Source organism: Pteropus medius, unplaced genomic scaffold (assembly GCF_902729225.1).
Source record: "Pteropus medius unplaced genomic scaffold, Ma_sr-lr_union100, whole genome shotgun sequence".
Taxonomy (NCBI): Eukaryota; Metazoa; Chordata; class Mammalia; order Chiroptera; family Pteropodidae; genus Pteropus; species Pteropus medius.
Genome location: NW_024342647.1, coordinates 5937249 through 5953900, shown reverse-complemented (window position 1 = coordinate 5953900; position 16652 = coordinate 5937249). Strand labels below are relative to the sequence as shown.

Sequence of the window (16652 nt, the reverse complement as noted above, 5' to 3'; positions counted from 1 at the left end):
AACATATTTTTTTAAAGAATCCCAGCATAGGATGATTTTTATGTCTCTTGGTTACCCATTCTTGGTTAATCTAGTAAGAAACTTTTCCTTGAGTCTAACCTAAATATTTGCTGTTGTAACTTTTAAACACATAATCTCACTTAATATCTCATCATCTTGAAGGAATTTACAAATTCATTCTTACCTTTGCATTTCTTTTTTAGACAGTTGGTATGCCTGATCAAACCAGAGTCTTAAAAGTGGTAAATGTATGGGTTCAAATGAAGAGCTATATATTATCATCTGCAAAATAAAAAGGTCTAGAAAGATAGTGAATATTAAAAACACCAGATTGAGGATCTAGAGACCTGACGTTTAGTCTCTCTATTATGTGAACCTGAGAGCTCTAGGAGACCATCCCCATTCTAACATATACAGCTACTGCCAAACTTGAGAACTAAGATTACCATAATTCTGTGTAAAGTGTCAATGGATTCTGAGTTTGTGCCTGAGGAGTGTCCTTAAGGAAGAGAATAAGAGTTTTTTAAGTCATGGACCTATAGATACGTATTCGAGATAATTGTAGATGTAGATTCACATGTACTTGTCAGAAATAACACATTACTCAGTTTTTCCCAAAGGCAACATTTTGCATAAGTACAGTACAACAATATCACAACCAAGAAATTGACATTGACATTGGTATTCAGATTCCACAAGTTTTATATGCACTCATTTGTGTATCTATATTTAGTTCTGTGTAACTTATCACATGTATAGATTTGTGTGACCATGACCACAGTCATCATACAGGAAAGCTCCATCGCAAGGATCCCTCATGCTACATTTTATACTGCCCTCCATCTCTTCCTCCCTTAATCCTTGGCAACCACTAATCTGCTCTCCAAATTGATAATTATATCATTTTTACAAGTGTTATATAAATGGAATCATGCAGTCTATATCCTTTTGATTTTTTTTTTTTTTCATTTAGCATCATTTCCTTGAGGTTCAACCAAATTATGGCATGACTAATAGTTTATTTCTTTTGATTGCTGAATGGTAGTCCATGGTATAGATGGGCCACAGTTTGCTTAACCAGTCACCCACTGAAGGACATTTGGATTATTTCCAGTTTGGAATTATTATGAATAAAACTGCTATGAATATTGGTGTATAGGTTTTTGTGTGAACATGTCCTAATTTCTCTGGTTTAAAGCCCACGAATGAAATTTCTGGGTCATATGCAGGTGCCTGTTTTGTTTTGTAGGTAACCACTATACTCTCCTCCAGAGTGGCTGTGCCATTGTTCTTCCCTCTCTACAGCCTCTCTCCAGCATTTGGTGCTATCACTATTTTTTAATTTTGATTTTGATTTTAGCGATTCTGGTAGGTGATATTTCACTGTGGCTTTAATTTGCATTTCCCTACTGGCTAACAATGTTGAGCATGTTTATTTTCCATCCATATAAACTCTCTGGTGACACAGACATCTGTTTTGGCTGTGACAAGATACTTCTCACTTCCTTTTTGGTTTTCAGTGGATTCTAAGGCAGGAGGTCAATAGTTTACAGATAAATGAGTTACTGCTCATGAGTGTCAACTACATGCAAGACAGTATTCTAGGTATTAGGGATAAAGCGATGAAGGGAACAGACAAAAATCCCTGTTTTCATGAAGCTTATAGTCCAGTGGGGGAGATGGCCAGTAAATAAAATAAATAAATTAAATTTATAGTATATTGGATGGTCTTACTGCTTTAGGGGAAAAAAGAAAAAGAAAAAAAAAACCAGAAAAGGGAGATAGGGAGTTAACCTTAGTTGCAGTTTAAAATAAGGTAGTCAGAAAAAGTTACCTTTTCTGAGAGGAGACATTTGAGTGAGGACTTGAAGTGACAGGAAACCACATGTGTGTCTGGTAGATGACTGCTCCTGGCTTTGAGGCAGGTGTGTTCTAGGAACATCAGGGTGGCCAACCTGGCTGGAGTGATGAGGAGGAAGGGGAGTGGGGGCAACATGGTCAGAGCAGCACTGCAGGAAGCTGACCATTCAGGGCCTCTGGGCATGGGTAGGACTGGGCTTCTCCTTCTAGAAGGTGTAGGGCAGAAGGGTAGTAGGTTTTGATTCTAATTCAAAAGGATCATCCTGGCTGCTGCATTGAGAATAGCCTGGAGAAGAAGGGTGGAATCAGGGAGGCTATCGTGACAATGGGTCAGGAAAACTACTGTAATAATCCTGCAACAAGTCATGTTGGTGGATTGGACAGGATGATGACAGTGAGGGTCACAAAAAAAGGGTGGATTCTCAATATATTTTGAAGTAGAGCAGACATAATTTCTTATCAAGCTGGATGTGAGATGAGAGAGAAAGAGAAAAGTCTGGGTCCAAGGTTCTTGGTTGGAGCATTGGAAGGATGGAGATGTGATTAGTGGAAACAGGAAAGAAAGCTCAAGAACTCAGGTCAAGACGTGCACCATATAAGGTAACTTTTAGATAAGCGAATGGAGATGACATGTCATGGAGGCAGTTGAATGATGACTTTGGAGTTCCAGAGAGGGGCTTGAGTGGAATGGTAATTTGAGAATCTTGCTTGGCACAGCACTTACCACATAGTTTGTGCTCCAAAATGGAGGCTCCTCTTAATCACAAGTCAATTCCTTAATCCAAAATCCTTGAGGCAACCAGCTGAAGCCACGGGAGCCTGGGATGACACACTGAGGCTGTTGCCCTAGTAGAGAAGAGAGAGCCACTGAGATCTGGGGTCAGGTTTTAGAAAAAGCATTAACTTGAACCCTATGAAATTGCCATTATCTGATCTTTTTTGACCTAAACAGTAATAATTTCATATGGTTCACCCTAACATTCTCAGTGGGATCTGGAACAGCACCCTATAATCAAACACAGAAATATTTCTGCAGCCCAGCAATCTCATATTGAGTGAGATAGATAAGGACTACACACACACACACACACACACATGTAATACACACATTACAATTCACATTCAATTCCGCTTCTGCTTCCAAATGCGTCATAATCACTTTCAGATTTTTAGAGCCTTTTGGACTTTGGGTTGTGAACTTGTATTGTCATCATTGTTGTTATTATTTTACCATTCCGAGTGGTATCCAGAGAGTTGAAGCACGTCAATGAGTGGAAAGTATCAAGGCACATTTCAGCTCAGTTTTGAGACTATGTCAGTGCTATTTGATGATACATCCTGTTTCTTCCAAAGGTGGAAGCTCTCTGTCCCATGAGTGAATATGGGATATGAACAGCCACTTTTTGGGAGAGATGTTAGAGGAAATTCAATTATTGAAGAGATGATTGGAGCTGACATCTTTCATAGCTCTTGATCTCACTGAGACAGGATGACTCTAAATCATTTCTAGTTTCAGGCCTCATTCTCTTCTCTGTAAAAAGGGGCCAAGAAGTCGAACTTTGTGACTACTGAGGATGCTTCTGGCATTAATGTTTTCAGGGTCTCTCTGCTTTTCTGTGTCTTCTCTTTGCCCACTGGTTGTCCCTCCACCCATCTCTACACATCCTTGTTTTCCGAGTCACCCTTTTTCCAGACTGTACCATGGCAATTACCTCATAATGTACGATGAGGGATTAGCCTGGGCAGCTGGGATGGGGAAGCAAACGTTTTCCCTGTTGCTTCCCAAATTGGGAAAAACAGTCATTTTTCAGCAATCACTTCTTGACATTTAAGCGTGTTTTGACTTGTGCAACATCCACAGGCTTCTTGCAAGAATGCTAATCCAGGACACAGCTCCATCTTCCTGGAACGATGTCGATGGCTACAGGGCCTCCCCTTTCTGGTTCTCTTGGGAAATGAGCTCTGTATACAATGGAAGAATTTTTTTAATGACTGACACATAGCCACCTAAAAAATATAACCATTTTGAATGGAAATCTTTCTAAAGTACAGTTTATACTTTTAAAACAGTTTATTCATTTATTTTTTTCTGATTGTTAAAGTAACATATTGTGACTTTAGGAAACTGAAAAAAAAAAAAGACAGACATTTATCCACAATCTCTATATGGGGATTGGCAAACTTTTTCTGTAAAGGGTCAGATTGTAAGTATTTTAGAGTTTGTGAGCCAAGGGGCAAACTTTAAGATATTCTGTAGGTGCTTATATAGCCATTTAAAAATGTAACGATTCTTTGTTTGCAGGCCATACAAAAACAGGGCTGGCTTGATTCGCCATGGGCAGTAGTTTTCCAGCTTCTGTTTTGAACCCATTAGGAACTGGTATTAAGACATAAAGAGTATTTCTTTCCAATTTAATTTTTAAGCATTTCCACTTTTATTTTTAAGCATTCTTGGGATCACCTTGTACATTCCATTTTGATTTCTGCTCATCTTTCTGAATAGCCTGTATTTCATGAAATTTCATGAATAAAATTAAGGTTGCATAAATCTTTCAAATGAAAATTACTGAGCTCACTTAATCAACACCTACTTAAAGTGCATTTGGATTGTTTCTTATTAGTTTATTGAAACCAGGGCCAGAGACAATAATATTGGTATTTAGAAAGGAGGGTTTTTATATTTTACATTTTGCATGCAGTTCCAAGAGAATTATCTCTGGAACAGAGGATGTGAACATATTTGAGGCTCTTCTTATATAGAATTGATACCACATATTACTCCATTTTTGTCAGGATTGGCTATTTTCCAAGCACAATGACATTCTTTACATTCCTTAGTGAGATACCAAAGCAGATTTAACTGTGTCTGGAGAATTCTGTTTCCACAATGAACATGGCTAAGTCTATACCTGGGTCTTTTGCTGCCATCAAATCACAAAGAGCAATGTTGCTCCTATGCTGAGCTTGCCCCCAAGTCAAGCTTTTAGAATCTGCTTTTTCTTTCCTTCCTAATTACTCTTTCTCTATGCCTTGCTTAGCTCTAGCTGCCCTTTAGATTTATTTCAAGCAGTTTAGAGCCAACTCACCCTCTCCTAGGCACCTGCCCAAGAGAGATTCTTGCATATATTCAGCAGGAGGTATGTACAAGGGCCTTCGTCTCGTAATGGTAACCATGGTAGCGAAAACCTGGATGCACACTCAATGCCTGTCACCAGGAAAGGCAGTGAATAAAGTGCGGGGAAGCCACCCGATGGGGCATTGCACAGTTGTCCAAATAAAGGAACAACAACAACAACGTGTCTCAATATGGATGAATCTTATGAAGATGAGGTAAAGTGAAAAAGTAAGCTCCCAAAGATTATATACGGCAAGGTTATATGAAATTAAAAATAATGCACATGTGTGCACACATGCGCGCACACACACACAAACACAGATACAGCGAAATTAAAGGAGAGTAAAGCAATGATGAATATAGGACTCAGGGTGATGGATCCCCTGAGCTGGAGCAGTTCAGGGGGCTGTTGGGAGGGGTTGTATATGTGTCATATGATACTCCTCAAAGCTTTCATTTTGTTGTGGGTTAATAAGTACTTATAATGTTATAACTAATTAACTGATTAAGTTAAAAGCAGTCTTAAGTGTGGGCCATGATGACATTGTGATATGATCCAGGAATTATGATTCCAATTCTGTCTTTCTGAGATCCAAAGATAGAAAACAGAAATAAGTCAGTGGGTGCTGTGTTTGGTCTCAAAAGGCTTTCCAATGAATCATGTGGACACGTGTCAGCACATGGATTTCAGGGTGTCAATTTGGCTTCACAGAGAAATGTTTTTATTTTCTTTTAGTTCTTAATTCTGGTCCAGGCATCTGATGTTGCCAGATAAACGAAGTCTTGCTGAACCTAGGTCCACTGTTAAAGTTAATAAACATTCCCTTAAAGAGGCCTGGAGTTGCGGTTGTGTTTTTGCTGACCCTTTGATCATGGTAAGAATAGAGGAAGAAACCCGTCTCCAGATAGGTGAGCTGTAGTAGGGAGGGAAGTGCTCGGTAGAGAGAGCACTTACTCTTCTCTGGCCCAGACTCAGCCAGCAACCGGAGATACAAGTGACCCAGATCTGAGGTTGAAGACCATTATTTTGTCCATGTTGTAGCCCTGCCTGTCAACATGGACAGTATTGGTTCTTGGTGCTGAATTGAATTAAGTGGATCTTGCAATAAAGAAGCAGAAGGCTAAGCTGGAAAGCTGCGTCACAATGGCAGCCCCAGGCAAAGTTAGAGCTCCCTCCTCTCAGAATGTCTGAGCCACACCTCAGTTACTGACATCTTATCACATTGCATTGTCATGATTTATTTATACAGCTCTCCCACCCACTAGCCTGTAAAGGTGTGAACATCTCAAGAGTAGACCGTCATTTTCATTACCAAGTCTCCCAAGTTCAGGGTACAGTGTAGATGCTACATAAATGTTTGAGGGAACACCATGCCTTACACCTTGTTTGTCAGTGCCCAGTGAGTGGGGCCTCAAACTGGGGACAGATTGTCACTATTAGGAGGGTAGTTTAGAGAGGAGGGGGTGGTTTGGTTTGGGCTTTAAAGAATGTTCCATAGATGGAGGTAAAGGAGGGACAGTGGGGATATTCAAAGTAAATAACATCCACGACTGCATGCCTGCTGACACAATAGAGTAGATTCTGAATAGCCAGATTGCTGTCCCTGTGCCTGCTCCCTGCAGGTCAGCCTGGAAGATGAGGAGGCACCTGGGGTTTGAGTGACGAAAGGTAGAAAAGGACGACATGTTTCACCATTACCGTCTTTACTCCAGCATCAGGAATTTTCTGTACATGATCTTACTTGATTCTCACACAACTTTGGCAGGTGACACCAGGACTCCAAATTTTAAGAGTAGGAGACAGATAACAGAGGGGCGATGCCACTTTCTCAGAACTACCCCAAAAGTGAATAGTAGGGTTGGAGCTGATGTTGAACTCAGAACCCCCAAGATGATGGGCATGTGATGTGCTCTGTTCCATCAGCCATCCGGTCACACTGCCATGTGTGGAGGGCGTGGCTAGTGGAGGTGAGGGCGGAGCCAAGGGGGGACAGGGGGAGCCATTAGACACATCCAGGGGACTGTGTGGGGAGTAGCAGGAATGAGGTTGCAGCAGAGGGCTGGGCAGCTCCTTAGGCTGGGGTGGTGTCTGTGGTCAGGGACATTCTATTTGGAGTCTCTAAGCCTCCACCCATCACACCCAAGAAAGTTCACAGTGGCCACACCCTTGTCATGACCTTTCTGGGAAGGTTTCTGGAACTGGACTGAAAGCGTAGGCAGGGAAGGAGGGCGGCACTGCCCTGGAACCAGGGCCATAGACAATAATTTTGGAATTTAGAAGGGAGAGTTTGAGCACAAGATTTCAGCCATTGGGGCTGGAGATGAGTAAGATCTGGTTAGGGGAGGAACTCCATTCTACAGGTGACAAGGAAGTGGTAAAAAAAGAATCAGAGACTGAAGATATAGCTGAACAAGTTAACGGTTTTAGTACCAGCTATGGTAAGAGATAAGCCCAGGGGCTGGTTTCATGGGGGCCACCTGTCAGTAAAAGTAGCTGAGTGGTATAATGATGGAGGCAAAGTATGTGAAAGAGCGATAGAGGGAAGGTTGGGAAGGAGCAGAAAAGATGCACAGAAACAGAGAGACTGACTGAGATGGAGGCAGAAATATATAAAAATTAAAGAAAAACACAAAGACTCAGAGATCAGAGAGATAACACCCTAACGATTCAAGGGCATATAGAAACTAGGTCAGTGAGAGAGCCAATCATGGAGGCAGAGAGATAGAGACAGAGAAGAAGGGGGACAATGACACCAACACCCATGGATAGCCATGTCTAATGGAGAGAAAATAGATATGAACTTACTGAGAAGGGCTGCATCCTGGCCCTTAGGGCCTCCCTGGGAGGACGGGTTCTTTGGCTTAGCTGAGGTGCTGAACAGTCCGTGCTTTCCTTGTGGACAGATGAAAACCCTGGAGTAAAGGGCCACCTGCAATATAGACTTTCCCTATAATCACAGTATCTCAGCCCTGCAAGAGGCCTTAATGCCACCTCCTATCCATCCCTCTCAGACCTCCTTGCACCTCTCAAGCTACCTCCGGTGACCAGTTGCTCAGCATGAACTCTCAGAACAGCCTTCCCTAGGCTGTCTCACCTACCTATGACTTCCAGTGTGGGAGCAACACAAGCAAGTCTAGTGCTGCTTTTCCACTTGGCTTTTCAGGTTGTTGATGACAATGACTGTGTTCCCACCATGTCATCTCTTCTTCAAGACCGTCATCTGCAGTCCCCTCACTGGTGTCATCAGTCAGGACAGGCTAAGTTATGCCATAGCAACGAACAATTCCAAGGTCTCGAGCTCTCTCAGAAACAAAGGTTTATTTCTTGTGGTAAAGAAAAAAAAATGTTGTTCTAATTGTAAAAGAAAAAATGATTCATGGCACTTGTTAAAGAATGGCAAGGCAGACTTTATGCAAGAGAGGCTATTGTGATGTTAGAGACCCACTTCGATGGGGCCTTAAAGAGATTGGACTCAACTCCAAATACAGCACGGGCAAGTGGAAGTTTATGGCTAAGGAACGGGGTGGCCATCAGTGCATGGAAAATTACTAAGAGAAATCACCAGGAGTAAGGGGGATTCTGGCTCAATTGACCTAACAGAATCCTTACTGAAGGCAGGCCAGGGTGATCTGACATTACCTGGGGGATGGTGGAGAGTGAAGAAACCGATTAAATATTAAGCATGGTCCGATCTGGAGGATTCTGACTAAGCTGACTTAGCAAGATTCTTGCTAAAACTGCAAGACAAACACTAAAGCTCAAAAGTCAGAGCCTGTTGAGAAGAGACTTCACAGATGCCTGAGTGGAATTTGCCCAAGTAGAAAATCTTTGTCACTTGCTTGCACTGTATGTTCACTGCAAGCCAGAACACTGTTCCAATTCATATTCACTCCAGAACCCAGGCTGATTAAGCAGCTTCTATCCAAAACACTGTTGATCATGGGGGTTGAAGGAAAAGAGGACATGAGTCTCCATACCATGGTCCCGAAAGCTTCTACCAGAAGTGACATACATCACTTTCAATCACATTGCTCTGGCCAGAGGCTTCCATCAGTGAGGTCGGGAAGGGGATTCTGTACTCAGGATGGGGCAGTGGGTAGTTATGAATACTAATTAGTCTACCCAAAATAGCTTCTCCCACACTGCAATTTCCAGCTCTCTAACCAGGCCAGCCCCTGTTTATGGAGGCTCCCATGTTTATTGACATTCCTCTTGATATTTGGGAGCCAGTGCTAGACAAGAAACTTTCAGGTAGGTGATGCTCATGGGGCACCAGGTGATCATAGCAGTGAATGGTTTTCTTTCGTCTTATAGCTACACCATACAGAAGAGAGAGAGAGAGAGAGAGAGGGGAAGCACACCTTTAATTTGATCTTTCTACCTAGGTTTTACTGGGTCTTTATCATTCAAGGCCTTTTAAAAATCTCATCTGTTATTGCTTGGGATCTAGAAATAATTGGCTCCTCTGTAGCTCCAAGGTGGAAAAGGGTAACTTATCTTCATTGGACTTTGAATGAGTGATAAATAAACCTTTATTGTGTTAATCCACGGAAATTTTAGAATTTTTCGACAGCTCCTGTTAATTATTTTAATGCAGAAATTGGCATAGGAAGTGGAGTGCTCCATAACAAAAACATAAAAATAGTTGTTAGCTGAGTGATCTGGAGACAGATAATTAAAACAAACTGAATCAGAAACAGAAAAGATGGTATTCAGTGGCAAGGTATTTATAAAATTGTTGCCTGTGATGACTTGAAAAGGCAGACCCTGTGCTTAGTGAACTTGTCATTCTAGCTAGAGGAAGAGATAAGAAAATATAATAATGGTAGTAGCTGGCAGCATTTGGCACAGTATTACAATTCTGAGATGAGCTCTGAAAATTATTAGGTGGATTTCAAGCAGAAACTAAAAAGACTAGAGAGAGTCCAGAAATGTGAGGCCTTTAAGTTAGAATAACATACTGCTTTAGATACCACATAATACAAGATGGGATTCAATAAGGATTTCAGTGGCAAAGGCCTGGTTAAACCTTTTAGTTGGAAAAATGACTCAAGGCATAGATCAAATGAAAAAAGCAGACTTCTTATTGATTTTTCCATACAGTCTCAAGGTAGCTGCCATTAGTTTAAGAGAGAGAGAAGCAAGGAAATGAAAAAACAAGAAAAAAGACAGATTTGAGAACTATATCTTAAAAAGAACTTGAGCTGTGATCACTGGAAATAAATCAGAAACCTGTTATGTTATCGAGTGAAATGCAATACCACCCCAAAAAAACAACAACAAAAAAACAAAACCCAAAACAAACTATGAGCCTGGTGTAGAAAATCTTTGCAGTTTAAAATAACACTTGGGATTTCAAACCTTCCATGAACAAGAAGTAGACTAAGAAAACTGCAATGTCCAAGGAGGGCATAATCCCTAATATCACTTCATGTGTGTCATGGCTCCCAGGGTGGACCCAGGGGTCATGCAATGGACAAGCATGAGCTGCCCCAAGAGGAGATTCCTAGCCCCTCACCCAGAGCAGGAGCCTTCTGGAATTTGCCCAGAAGGATTTTTAGAATTGCTCTCATCAGTGACTCTTGGATGTTTTCCATTCTTTCCAAGCAGGTGTGTCGATTGTGGTTATTCTGTTCCTGTTCCTCCATTGTATTCGGATGCATGGAGACGGGGTTGCTGGGAGGGAGGGATATACATTTTATTCTTGCAGATCACAGATCTAGGATAGTGATTCTCAACTGGGGGACATTTGGCAATACTTGGAAGCAATTTTGGTTGTCACAACTTGGGGAGGAGTGCTACTGGCATCTAATGGATGGAGGCCAGGGATACAGCTAAACATCCTGTAATGCACAGAACATAGCAAAGAATTGTTCAGTCTATAATGTCAGTATTACCAAGGTTGAGAAACTTTGGTCTAGAGAATTAAAGGTGAAACATTCCAACTTAATAGCCCGGTTATGGGACATCACCTGGAAATCAGAAAGCCATTCCTTCATTCAATACTTAAATGAGTGCCTTCAAAGGGGAGGTGGTGGTGGGGAGTGGTGGTGAAGGGGTGGGGATTTGTCAGGTAATTAATGCTCGTTGTTGCAATAGACAGCTCTCCAAATCTTCGTGCAATGAAAGTTTATTTTTACACCATGTCAGGGAAATCTGTTTTTCTCCTGAACAATATGCATACACGCACTCACACACACACATTTTTTTCTCTCTTATGGGTATTGTGAGCCTAATGGATTGATTTTCCTAATTGACTCGGCTAGTAGGAAGCTCATTATAACAACTGTTCATCGCTGTTTACTGATGTTTTCTGGCTCAAGTTGCTATTTGACTCTCATTTACCCATGACTTTGATTTCTTTCCCCCAACTTCCACCCCCCAATATTGTATGTACTTTTGTTTGTTGCCTTAAAATACCTTTGAGGATGAGGTGAGCTATAGAGTAAGTGAATGAATCAAAAGCATTCTTGCTTAAAGATGGCTGCTATTAAAGGGAAATCAGGGAACCACTAAGTTTCTCTTTCCTTCTTTAAAAAGGAAAGTGGAGCTTTGGGTCCTGGCTTAACAATTTACAGAATTGAAACTTGTTTGGGCTTGGGATCTGCAAATAGCAGATCTTCATTCATTCGGTAGTTTTCTTACCCCTTTTAAGTTGCTATTTTAACAACCCAGAGTCCCATTTGCTTAAGCTGGCAGAGGAAGGAGATAAGAAAAGTTTTTCTCCAAGGTCTTTGGGGAATCACTTCATGCAAATGTCTTTGTTTCAGAAGGAAACTGTCCCAAGGTTAAGCCTTTGACCACTCCCGAGAAGGCAGCATTCAGAGTGGCATTTTTCCTTTTGCTTTTCTGTTTCCAAATATGAAACAGATAAGAAGTCAGGAGACCAGTAACAAACTTGCTGTGTGACCTCAGGTCTTTTGCACTCCATCTCTGGGTCTCCAGAAAAACGAGTGGGCTGAGAACACACCCAGATCCATAGTTCTTGTCTGTGTACCAAAAGAATGGGTTGATCCAGTGAAATGTGCTTTCTGATGATTTTTGTGTCACTCAAACCCTGTATTTGGAGGAAGCTGATGATTTTTGTGTCACTCAAACCCTGTATTTGGAGGAAACATGGATGAAATAATGGTTTAGGAAGCTCAGGCTGGGGTCTTGAGAGAAGAGTCTGTGAACTTTGGAGCCCTATCACCTGGCTTCCAATTCCCACTGCATCCCTCCATTGTGTAACCTTGAGCACCATATTGCCTCCTTAGGCCTCGGTGTCCTCATCGGCCACAATGGGATGACGACGACAGAAACACGTGTCGTGAAGAGTAAGTGAGGTAATGCTCATAAATTGCTGGCCATGTTGCACAACACATATTCCTGACTGTCACCCTTAATTGGGCCAGACATTGCTGGGTTGGGGTGTGGCCACCAGAAGGACTGAGCCAGGATGCCCTCACTCAGGGCCCCACTGGATCATCCTTTCTCCTCTTCATGGAGGTCGGAAAAAAATTGCCCCAGCCACTGTCCCAAAACGGAATGCCAGAAAGGGTACAGAAACGTTCTTACCGAGAAGCTCCCAGACAGCCAGCTCTCAATCTACATTGTCGTCTTACTCTCCATCCCATCCATCCTCAGGACCCGAGTCCCTTTTTCGTTCTGGTTTCCATTTTCTCTTCTTTGAAATGAATAGGTTAGATTGGCTCATCTCTCATCTAATGTATTTCATTCTACCCAGTTTAGATATTTTATATTGAGTTAAAGCAGTATTTCTCAACCTTGGCATTATTGATATTATAGGCCAGATAATCCTCTGTTGTCCTGTGTATTATACAATGTTAGAGGCAGCCCTGGCCTTTACCCACCAGATGCCAGGAGTGCCCGTCCCCCAAGGTGTGACAACAAAAAATGCTTCCAGACATTGCCTCTGGACATAGAAAAGTTCCCCTGATTGAGAATGATTGACTTAAGAGTTATAATACTTAAATATAATAATGCTGATCATGTTATCAAGTACTTCTTTATTAAGTGCTTCTTAGCCAGCCACCATGCTAAGAGTTTTCCATGCTAGAATCTGATTTGGTCCTCATAATATCCTTGTGAACTTGGTATTAATATCCTCTGCTATGCAAATAGCATAACAAATGAAGTTGGGATTTGAACCCTTTCTCCCAACATCAGAGCCTGTAATGCTTCGCCACTTTAAAAGTTTAGAAATACTTTTGAAGAGCAAGGAAATATGATTTACTTAGTAAGAACACAGGATTTGGAAACAGGCAGACCTGATTTGGAATATCACCTCCATGCTGATAAGCTGACCATCATCTCTCCACTGAGTTCCATTTCTGCCATGGCTAAGTCGAAGATCGTACCAGCTTTGTAGGCTGTTGGAGGATAAAATGAGGAAGAGAGACACCTAGCATGCCAGGTCCTTCTCCATCTAAATTATCTGCTCAGCAACAATGAAAAACTGTTGACATTGATTTCATTTCTTCCCAGCAGCCATGGGTGTGGTATTGGTTATCCTGGGATGGATAGATACCTCCTGCTGTGGTATATCATCTCATTCCTGGTCCCACCTTCTCTTGGGTGTCTAGGCCTTTCTTCTGAGGCCTGAACCAATGTAGATCACGATCTGCCGGAAAATCTGTACTCAGTACAATCAGAACTGAAATAGTTATGTTGCCCTCATTCTGCTCCTTCATTGCGTCGCCTTTCTCAGTGACCCTAGTCACCCATCAGAATTACGGGAGTCATTCTTGACTTCTCCCAACTCCTCACTTTCCATATCCAAGCAGTAACCAGGCACTGTCCATTGTACTTGCCAAGACCCCTCTCGCATTTGTCTGCATCTCTCATCCTCTCTGTGTTTCCCTAGGCTAGGTCACCATACTTCTCACCCGGATACTGCAAAACATCCTCCAGGGCACGGAATCAAACCAACCTCGTTGCCTCCACTCTTGCCACCTCCCCTTGGAAGTCTTTTCTGATCCCTAAACCTGGTCGAGCACATCCTCAGGGCTTCTCCACTAAGGCAATTACTATGCTGTGCTGTAACCATCTGTTGATAGATATCTCTCCCCTACTGGATGGGAATTTTTATAGGTAGCAAGTGTACTTTTTTCTGTAATCCCCAGTGCTCAACATAGGCCTTGTTATAATAAATGTTAGTAGCATAAATGAATGATAAGCAGTGTTGCATAAGTTAAAGAGTAGCTGTAAAAAGGAGGGAAGAAACCAAGGCAGTGAGTTAGAGAAACTGACATATGAACAACCCATGATGAGTCCTGAAACTGGCTTGGTGGCCCCTCTTTTCATATTGACATCTATAGGAATTCAGCAGAAAGATTATTCTACTAGGTGGAAATGTGACTCAAGGTAACCTTATCTTTGACACTAACTTTATCTTTGACCATAGATACATATTATCATCTTTGCACCTGACAAAGAGCCTCTCTTTCTTTTCTTGGTATAAATGTCAGATAGAGAGGGTCTATATGACCTAAGATTCACTTCTAGCTTAGTCATTAGAGAATTTATTAACTAGTCTCTCTGATGATGTAACTTGAAAAAGCAGACGAGATTTTGGTGTGCTTTAGAGCAGGATTTCTCAACCTTACCATTATTAACATTTTGGGCCAGATAATTTTGGGCTACTGTATACATTATAGGATGCTTTGCAGTATCCCTGTCTTCTACTTACTAGATGCCAGTGGTACTCCCTCCTTCCCAACCGTGACAACCAATAATATCTCCAGGCATTGTCAGAGGTTCCCTGTGGGAACCACTGCTCCAGAGGAATCAGAATTGGAGTCTATGAGAGAGCCAAGGGAGCACTGGATGAGAGTCAGGTTTGAAGTTCATTGCCAAATCTGCCATTTAGTGAAGATATTTTTTTGTAAGTTTTATATGAGTTTAAGACCAGGATGTTTAAATGTGAGGAATTGGCTGTACCTTCTTGGATTACAGCCTTATCATCAGAAGTAGTAGAAAAATGCAACTCCAGAATGTTTATATACTTCCAAGTTCAGTTTTGATTTCAGGAGTGATCAGGAAGATGGAGTGAGTTCAGGCCTTAGACAGGGATCTGTAACTTGGCAGCTGCAGTCAGGCGATAAGATTCAGGCCTCTGCTTGCTCAGGACGGCTTGTCTCCACAGGCCAACTCAGCTCTCATCCTGGAGCTTCTTGTGATGCTCTAGGAAGGACTATCTCATTCCTTCACTTCTAGACTGCTTTCCCTCCCCAGCAGCTTAGAACGTGAGAGCTGCAAAGTGCTTAGAAATATTTGATCTGAGCCCTTTGTTACAGAGGGAGAAACTGAGGCTCGGAAGAGGGAAGAGACTTAGCTGAGGTCACACAGTGAGTTAGAGTAAGACTCTATTTTTGACCCAAGTTTCTTTATTGTTTTAAAAAAACATTTTATTGAGGTATGATTGAAGTGTAAAAAGCTATACATTTTTAATGTATGCAACTTTATGGATCTGGGGATAAAGTATGCACCTGTGAAACTATCACCACCATCAAGGCCATAGATACATCCATCCCTCCCAAAGTTTCCTCCCACCCCTTTATTATTATTATTATTATTATTATTATTATTATTATTATTATTATTTTGTGGTATAAGCACTTACCATAAGATCTATCCTATTAGCAATTTTTTAAAAAATTTTTAGGTGAGGCAACCCTTAGTTGACCTCATAATTGCAAGGACCTTGTCAGCTTACAACCCCTTACTTTTTTTATTTTTTTATGCTTATAGCACCTGGTGCTCCTGGGTGGTCTCCCATCCAAGTACTAACCAGGCCAACCCTGCTTAGCTTCTGAGATCAGAAGAGATCAGGCTTGTTCAGGGTAGCATGGCTGTAGACCCTATTAGCAAATTTTAAGCATACAGTACAACATTATTAGCTACAGGCCGGTGCTGTATAGTCAAGTTCTGGAACTTATACATCAGTTTCGCTTGTGAGCCACGTTTCTTGAGTCAGAGTCTGGTATTCTTTCTCCCATTCTGTGCTACCTAACTCTGGGAAACTCGCCTCCACATCTGTTCAACCATTGGTGGAGGTCTTTGTTGTCGACTTTTTCTGGAATTTCTTTTTCTTTCATTGAAACTTATATCTCTTTGGTTTTATACTTCTGTATGCTGATTTGTGCTTGGTGATAGCCATCTAATGTCAAAGTAAGAGCTTAACACTTTAGCAAAAAAAAAAAAAAAAAAAAGAATGTGGTAACTTTGCTTCCCAAGAGAAACATTTGGCTTTTAATTGAAATTTAACCCAAATGAAATGAAACAAATAGTAGGCATTGGAGACAGTGAGCTAGGTTTAGAAAGACTTTTGGAGCAGCTAGATCCCTGTGGGAAATTCCCCATCCTTGGAGGTCATGTAGTGTAACATTGTGCATAGAGTTGCACACTGGGGTTGTTTCCCATCATGTCATTTAGAGGAAAGAACCTGGGCTTTGGACATAGCTTCAAATTCCGGCTCCACCTCTTCATAGCTGTATAAATTTGTCACAAGGATAACAGTGTTTTGAATGGTTGCCGTGGGCTGGTCACATTACCTATATTATCTTATTGATTCTTACAACAACTGTGGGAAGAAAGTTTATGGATGAGAAAACTGAGTTTCACAGAGCATGAGATACAAAGTTACATTAAGTAATAAAGTTAGAAGTGGCAAAG

General features: G+C 41.5%; 1 pseudogene; it reads right to left on the bottom strand.

Annotated features, from left to right (window-relative positions):
- Positions 1-15719: 15719 nt before the first annotated feature.
- Positions 15720-15837, bottom strand: LOC120605859 (uncharacterized; annotated as a pseudogene).
- Positions 15838-16652: the final 815 nt, after the last annotated feature.